The sequence below is a fragment of the Pteropus medius genome, unplaced genomic scaffold (genome assembly GCF_902729225.1).
Source record: "Pteropus medius unplaced genomic scaffold, Ma_sr-lr_union100, whole genome shotgun sequence".
In the NCBI taxonomy this organism is placed as follows: domain Eukaryota; kingdom Metazoa; phylum Chordata; class Mammalia; order Chiroptera; family Pteropodidae; genus Pteropus; species Pteropus medius.
In genome coordinates this window covers 1724940-1733849 of record NW_024351647.1, presented here as the reverse complement: position 1 = coordinate 1733849, position 8910 = coordinate 1724940, and the positions used below count along the sequence as shown (strand labels likewise).

Here is an 8910-nt window from a genome sequence, read left to right as displayed (position 1 = left end):
TGGCTGTGTTTACCAAAACAAACAAACAAACAAACAAACATAAGTTTTCTTTCTTTTTTTTTTTAAATATGAGAAATGGATAGGATGAGAGCAGCAATATCAACATGACAAGGAAAAATATAATTTATCACTAGTGCTAACTTGTCATTGTAGGAGTATTTTTGAGTACCAATCAAGTGTCCCTTATACAGTTATAGTCACAGACATGAGGACAGCTCCACCCAGACTCAGCCTGCATAACTTGTGCTTTTTTAAATCACTGTTCTCCGTTAAGAGCCAAGGAGATAATGTATGTGCTCATTTTGCCATCTTGAAGAGAAATGTAAAGGCAAATTTTAACATATACATTAAATCTAAATTTTAGTTTTAAATTTCTAGACTAATTTTAGTCATACAAGTAAAGTCCTACAGCTATAGAAGATGCCATCATTAAGAAAACCTGGGTAAAGCGTACACCAGACTTTATTCTATTTTCAGCTTTTGTGAATCAAAATAAAAAGTTTTTAAAAAATAGTAGCTTAAAGCAACAATCATTTATCTAGCACACCATTCTTATCAGATGGCAATTCTGGCTGGGATCAGCTGAGTAGTTCTTTAGCTAGTCTCAGCTCTACTAACTCATGCCTTTGCTGTCAGCTACCAGTCAGCAGGTAGGAGTCTCTGTTTCTGGAGCTTGGCTGGCTGGATGATATGGGGTCACTATGCCACATATCTCTCCTGTTCAGCAGACCAGCCCCAGCTTGTTCACATGGCGGCAGTTCCAATAGCAGTAAGAGAGTGAGATCTAATGTGCAAGTTCTTTACAAGTCTCTTTATATCACACTGCTGCAGTCCCCTTTTGCAAATCATTCAAAACTCGGCAAATCATTCGGCCAACGCAAATTTCAAGGGTGGGGAAATAACTCCAGTTATGATGGGAGGAGCTGCAAAATGTTGTGGCTATTGTTTTCAATCTACCATAGCCACATTATGCTAGTGGAGAGAGAAATGGACTTGGAAGTTCAAGGCTTCTTTTCTCCAATTTGCCATGAACTGTTTCTCATAGAGTCTCAATCCTGAATAACAATGAGTACATGGAGAAAAGATTAGAAATGTCTTCTTAAAGCATGCACAAGATGGTAGCAGAGAACTTCCCACTCTCGGGGACTTATTCTATAGACTCAAAAGGTCAAATGACAAAAACTAACTAAGTAAGGTGTATTCAAAGTGAGGCTGTGGGAAAGTAAGAGACTAGACTAAAAACTCCTTGAGGGATAGGGCTATGTCTGAAATTTCTTGTATCCTTCTCAGGCCTATATAGATAGTTAATGCTCATTTAATATAATTATTAAGACTGAGAAACACCAATACCGTCCTGGCCTCATTACCATTGCTTCTCTACCAGGTAAACTAGCATATGGCATTGGTGAGGTGTAGATAAGTTGAAGAGCCTGGGATTATTGTTTGATGTAATGATGGCATCTTCTATAGCTGTAGGACTTTACTTGTATGACTAAAATAAGTTGAAGAGCCTGGGATTATTGTTTGAGTTTTTTCTATTTTATACTTCTCTAACATACAGTTCCAAAGTATTTGCAGGAGTCATAATTGGGCTTAGGAAAACTATGAAAATGAAGGACCTGACCTAAATACCGCTCAAACCTCTCCAACTTGAGCTTAGAACCTAGAGATCTGGCAAGATGTTGACCTGACAGCCAACAAGCCCAGGCAGAATCAAGGGGCATTTGCTTTTGGGTTATTAGGTTTTGCCAGAACTCAAAGTTCAACTGAGGTGATCTGAAACAAATTCACAGTCCTCCTAGGACCATCCCCAAAATAGGCAAAGATTTCTGGATGTAATGTACCACTTGTCAATTTAATTCTCTTTTTCCTGGTAATTGTGTAAATGTTTGCACCCAAGTAAAAGACAGTTTTATTCATTGGATAATAAGTTAGGCCAAGACTCTTCAAGAAAAAGCTTAACTTCCAAGAAATGCCTCTTCCCCAGAACTGCAAAACTTCCAGGGGGGTTTCTGAGACCGCAGAGTAAGGACCACGCTGAGAACAAACAAACAAAAAAAGAACCAATGAAAAAAGTTCTGCTCTCAGGGGATGAGACTTTTCCAAGCAGCCTGATCTGCACTTCAGTCTCTCAGGCTTTCCAGACATCACAGGATAAATGAGACTGAACTAACGTGTGTGCAAATGCCTTTCTAGTGAACTATGTACATCAAACAGGTGCCAATGTTTAAATGAAAGGCAGGGATTTACTAAGGCAATAATAATATTCTACAAAGACAATTCCGCACCTCGCGATTTGGGGTTTTATCAAAGGAATGAAAACAGTGTATTTGAAGTCCTCTGGAAAATGGAACGGTTCTAAAAAATTTCATTATAACATCCAGATCCTCAGTACTTATCAAAAGTATTCTTGTTTCTAGGTCATTGCCTATTGCCTCATCTGAAGGATTTTGCTGGAAAATAAGACATGTCATTATCATCATAAAAGCAAAAATTTAATACTAATAAATCTTGTATACAATTGAAGTTTTATGGTTTTTCTAGCATTTCTTATGCAATATTTTATTTGATCATAACAACCCAGTTAAATAATAAGGACTCTATTACTAGCTGCATATTACAAATGAGTAAACTGAGACTCAAACACTGAAAGTCACTTATCTACCAATGACAGAGCCTAATCTACTGATTATGGATTCAATGTCTCATTTTTCTTGTCTCTTACCACGGTAGAATTCAACAAAGGAGGAGATAAGTTGAAGAGCTATCTCAGGTACTGAAAAGGATGGCTATTATTCAAAATCGAGGATCAGAGGACACACGAGCCAGCTTGGTGGGGCTCCCATGGGCAAAATTTGGCACAATTTGAGCACTAAAATAAATAGTCATAGATTATGACTGAACAAAATTAGAATCCACGAGTCCATATTGACATAAATAAAATAGATAAATGAAGATGAAGAAAAAACTCTTTCTAACAAAATTCCAAGTAAAAACTATAGAAGCAGATGACGGGGTTTAAAAAATTATTAATGGATGCTAAAACTAAATGGGTGAAAGTTTTATGAGAAACAGGATTCCTACATAGTATCAAGATATTTCCCCACAAATTACTTGCTAAGTACAAGAGGAAAAAATGGTAACTTTGTGGTAGAGAAACTGGCATGCACTACCTTAAACACATGCTCAAAGTTATCATCACTAGTACTAGGACACACTGATATCATGTGTCTCCCGATGTGCTGTACAGAGAAAGACATAACATCACTTTAATGGCATTTGGGTCAAAAATGTAAAATCTGAATCTAATCCAGACAAAACATCAGAAAACCCAAATTGAGGGGCATTCTACAAAATTCTAGCTTGTACTCTTTAAAAATGTCAAAGTCAAGAATGACTGAGGAAATTTTCCAGAATAAGACTGACTAAAGAGACATAATGACTAAATACCATGTGGAATTCTAAGTAGAATCCTGGCTGGGCTGAGAAAAATTAGTTACAAAACAATATTAATGGGACAATTGATAAAATTTGAATACAGACTGTGTGTTTTAAATTATAATATTGTGTCCATGTTAAATTTCTAGATTTTGATATTTTTAATTTGATTATGTAAGGTGGTCCTCCTACTTAAAAAATAAATGCTGATACATTTAGGGGAAAAGTACACAATGTTTCCAACTTATTCTCAAATGATACAGAAAAATAAGAGAGTAAACACTGGTTCTTGGAGAGCAAAAAAACTTAGATATAATAATGGTTATAAATATATATACAGTTTATCTGTACTCTTAAGTTTTCATGGGGTAAATGATTTTTTATAAATGTCTAAAATGTCTCCCTCAGGGAGTGATAATAAAAAACAAAAAGGTTGAGAAACAAAGAGAGAGAAAGCAAAATCAAATGTGGATCTTTGTAAAGGAAGTGTTTCTTTTAAGTTTGAAAATTTTCAAATTAAAAAGTTATAAGAAAAAATACATATATTGAAAGGCACAGCAGCAACAAATGCAGGAATAACACTCTGGACCAAGGAATGATCCACGTAGCCATGTGAATAATTTTCATTATTGCTTCTCTATAATGTATTGCATATATGTCATTCATTTAGGCACTTGAACCATCTCATATGATTCTGTTGTTTTCTGTATGGTGGACTTGTCTTCTCACTGCTTGAGGACAATTATGGCCAGGTAGGACTGTTAACTTTAAAGCAGAGCATTTATACAGAATAAGATGATGTTCCAGTTTCATGAAGAACAGAACAAAACAAAGGTTTTAAATAATGGCAGGTAAGATCTAGGTTAGAATGCAAAAAAAAAAAAAAATCCTTTAAAAATAAAATAGTTTTCAACATAAGTTACTGAGTTGGTTATGGAATATTCTCTCACAGAGATCTTTAAGGTATCAATCATATTTAAAAATATTATCAGGCACACCTCCGTAAAAAAAAAGTTTAAGGGTGGCTTAGTTCATTAGGGATGCTATAACAAGATACCGTAGACTGGGTGGCTTATAAACAACAGAAATTTATTTCTCACAGTTCCAGATGCTGGGAAGTCCAAGATCAAGGCGCTGGCAGATTCAATGTCCTCGCATGGTGGAAGGGACAAGCTAGCTCTGTGGAGCCTCTTTTATAAAGGCACCAATCCCACTCATGAGGCTCTGCCTTCATGACCTAATCACCTCCCAAAGTCCCCACCTCCCAGCAATATCACTTTAGGAGTCAGGATTTCAGCATATGAATTTTGGGTGGGGATGTAGGGGACACAAACTTTCAGACCATAGCGAAGGTCAAGGAGATGGATTAGAAGAGTCTTTATGCATTAAGTGATACCCTCAGTGTGCTAGGCACTGTTGGCTCAAAGCCCAGTAGGACACACCTCTTTCTCTAGTGAATTTTCCAATTAGCAAAAGATTATTTTAAGATTCATCTCTCAGTATAATAGAATAGAACATTGTCACTTTTTTTCACACTCCCAGTTTTACAACTTTTTCCTAACATTTTACCATTACCCTAACTGATGGAATCATAATTAATACATCTGTATTTCCAGCCTCCTACCATTGTCACTATACAGATACCTTTGTGAAATATTTTCTAACCACCAGTGACAGTACAACACAAAAACAGATAAGGAGCTCTGCATTCTACAGCTTTGCAACCAGGTATGCTGAGATGGCAAACAACTCTCTGAGACCACACAACAGTCAAATTACTAGGATGACCTGAAACCCTGCTTGCAGGCCTAAAGTGCAAAACCGACTCTGCTGCTACCACTTCCTGACCATTGGATCCCCTCGCTTGATTAATTAACTTAAAAATTGCCTCTCAATGACAATCCAGACTTATGTTCCCAACTTCCTCATGTGTTGAAAAGTAAATAGGTCTAACCACAATTTCAAGCCCCTGTGCATGGGTCTTTTGTGTTATACCAAACCAGAATCCACTGGAAGGTCTCTGGGCCACTGCCAAGGTGGGTATTCGATTTCTTTGTTGTCTTCCAGTAGAACCTAGCTAACCACAATCTCTTTCCACCATTCCTCTGCAATGTGCTTGAACTCAGGCCAAACAACCACCTTAAAAAATGAACAACAACAACAAAAAAAAAAGGAGAAAATAAATAAGGAAGGGGCAATGGAAAAAATTAGTATTTGTGACTATTACGCCACATATCATGTTTTCTTTCTACATTTTTCTTTTGTGACTTTACAAAAATATTTAGACCCTGAATGCATAGTCATATGTAGAAATGACTCCAAGGATTTCCCATTCTTTCCTTCCCACCTGAGAAGATTTTAGGATTATAATCATGAGGTAAATTTTTGCAATCCTATTTTTGGGGGCATATGCTCTGACTTTTGACTTTGGAGGGTAGAAGTCAGGTAGCAAAAGCCTAAGAGGTTTGAATGACCATCCAGAGAAGGAGATGGCTTTAGCAGACCAGCACCCAACACATGATTTATATTATCTCCATGCCACTCACTTTTCCCATACCCCAGAAAAAAATATATATTAAAAATGAGTCTGCTTACTCAAGAGGTGAATTTTCCAGGACAAGTATTCCCATATTGAAAGCATAACAGGCTCTATGGGTTCCAATCTAGTTGGCAGTGACATGGCTAAATGCACCAAGAAGGTTGGTATCTTTGGTAAATATAGGACCCATTATGGCGCCTCCCTCAGGAAAATGGGAAGAAAATTGAAATCAGCCAGCACGCCAAGTACACTTGCCCCTTCTGTGTCAAAACCAAGATGAAGAGAAGAGCTGTCGGGATCTGGCATTGTGTTTCCTGCATGAAAACAGTAGCTGGTGGTGCCTGGACCTACAACACCATTTCTGCTGTCATAGTAATGTCTGCCATCAGAAGACTGAAGGAATTGAAAGACCAGTAGAAGCTCCACAATTTGAAATATTGCTAGCCTACAATAAATAGGTTAATTTATGTAACGAAAAAGAAAAGAAAGCATAATGGCACCAGGCCAGAACATGTACAATGGGTTCTAAATATTTCTCTTCCAGTGGGTTACAAATATTCTGATGGACAATCTTTTTATTCTTCTCCCAATAAACTCCCAATTCTACTCCCCACTACAAATATTAACAAACTCTCTTCCAACCCCCAAACAGTGAGGACAGCATGACCATAGGCGCAAAGGCAAAAAAGTATGATACATGTACTAGAAAGAGCAAATAGTTCACATAAAGAGAGTGCATGAGGGATAATATTAGGGAATCAAATAACCAGGAGCTTGAGGTCAGATATACAGACCATGAACACGAGGCCAAAAATTTAATATTTTCCAATTACCAAAACTTTATTTAGTAATTAGAAAATATTAAATATTAAAAGATAAAATGTTGGATAATTAACCAATTTAGAAGAAAAACAATGCCACATCGAAAAAAAGATAAAACCAAACATGAAAATTAGTAGAATATAAATGTTTCACCTCAAGGATGGATTCTTGTGACTGACCACTGGGAGCCAGACATGAATGGACAAATTAGAAGCCTATATAAATCTTTATCAGATAGAAAGGAGCTCATTTGTTCTTAAAAAGAGAGCAAACATTCTAGGAGAGAACATATGGACCCTTTTACATATCATTATATGACACAATGGGAAAATTTTTCAACATTTTTTATCATAATCACAGATGCAAAGTCACATGGCTGCACAGTTCTTTCTTGTACTGACATTTAATACTGACTCAGAACAATAAAGCATAATTTAAAGATGACAGCTGTGTAGGAGATTAAGCTAATATGCCTCATATATGGAAACTTCTGATCCTTCCTGATCATCAGGAAATGATGAGCTGGCAATACCTGGAAAAGTGCATGAATAACATGTCTTCCATACTCTTCCATATAATACCACATCTGTTAGCCATTCATTTCGGAAAATGGATAGATTAGAGCCACAGTCCCTAAACTTTTTGACACCACGGACCAATGCTCCTATGAGAATCTAATGCCTGATGATCTGAGGTGGAGCTGAGACAGTGATGCTAGCGTTGGAGAGTGGGTGCAAATACAGATGAGCTTTGCTCACTTGCCAGCTGCTCACCTCCTGCCGTGCAGCCCGGTTCCTAACAGGCCACAGACCAGTACCAATCCATGGCCCAGGGGTTGAGGACTCCTGCATTAGAGTTTCTCTCCATGATAAGAGCCCTGAATTAGGTAGCATACATTATTGATTAAGGGACAGTCTCTGGGTTTATAGGCTGACCATATATAAACTAGGTTGTCTCCTGGTTTATGCCTGCTACCCCGGCATAATTGTAAGTAACTTCTTTTCACTCTCAAAATGACCCTAGTTTAGGTGATAAATTATATAGTCAAGTCTAGAGTTTCTCTCCATGATAAGAGCCCTGAATTAGGTAGCATACATTATTGATTAAGGGACAGTCTCTGGGTTTATAGGCTGACCATATATAAACTAGGTTGTCTCCTGGTTTATGCCTGCTACCCCGGCATAATTGTAAGTAACTTCTTTTCACTCTCAAAATGACCCTAGTTTAGGTGATAAATTATATAGTCAAGTCTAGTTTTAAATATATGACAAGCAGAAGGTAGGTTACTACTTTATTATGCAAGTTCAGAAGCTAAATTATCCTCTAACTTGGAATGCAACCCACCTTTACAAGCAATATCTGATCTGATGACGGTTAAAGAATTTAGTAAGACTAAACTCACTAGCATTATCAGGTTCATGAACAAAGTGCCATGTCGTACTGGACTCTGTTTCCCCATCTCTAGTACACAGCCCCATGACATCACAAGCATTTACTAAATGAATTAGTTGGTTATTGATAGACATGACATGTGACACATCTCTCCCTTCTTGGATAACTATTACTATAACCATAATGTAAATAATTACATAAATTTATGGTTTAGATACTCTCATTTTTTCTTCCCCATTTCTTCCCAAAAGGTACCCAATTTATAACTTCTTTTCTAGCATATCTACTGATGTCCACCAAAGATGCTCATCCTCCAGAATTCAGTCCAACTCACCAAACACAAAAGTTAAACCCCTAGGATTCATAGTGGTCCAGTTCAGAGTGTTATTTCTCAACAGAGCCAAAGCCATCTATTTTTCACTCTGCCAAACCAGCCATATTTCCAAAATGGAATACACATAATGCAGGAAATTCCAGTTCTAGGACTCAGACATAAATTTCCCCGGCTATTATTGTTAAATTGCATGTGTTAAAAAGTAGTTTTTTCCTGTTTGAGGTAGACAGTACAGCATGTACATTGTGGTTCACAGAAGCAATAAAAGTGTACTATATTACAAGATCCTAAAAGTGGGTAACAAATCGAAAAATAGTCAATTTAAGAGGATGGTTTTCATTTCTGATTTTGCACATAATTTAAAATTGAGTGATTATTGTGCTCA

General features: G+C 37.0%; 1 pseudogene; it reads left to right on the top strand.

The window, feature by feature from the left end:
• The first annotated feature begins 6116 nt into the window (after nt 1-6116).
• LOC120587202 (60S ribosomal protein L37a-like) lies at nt 6117-6450 on the top strand (annotated as a pseudogene).
• The last annotated feature ends 2460 nt before the right edge of the window (nt 6451-8910 follow it).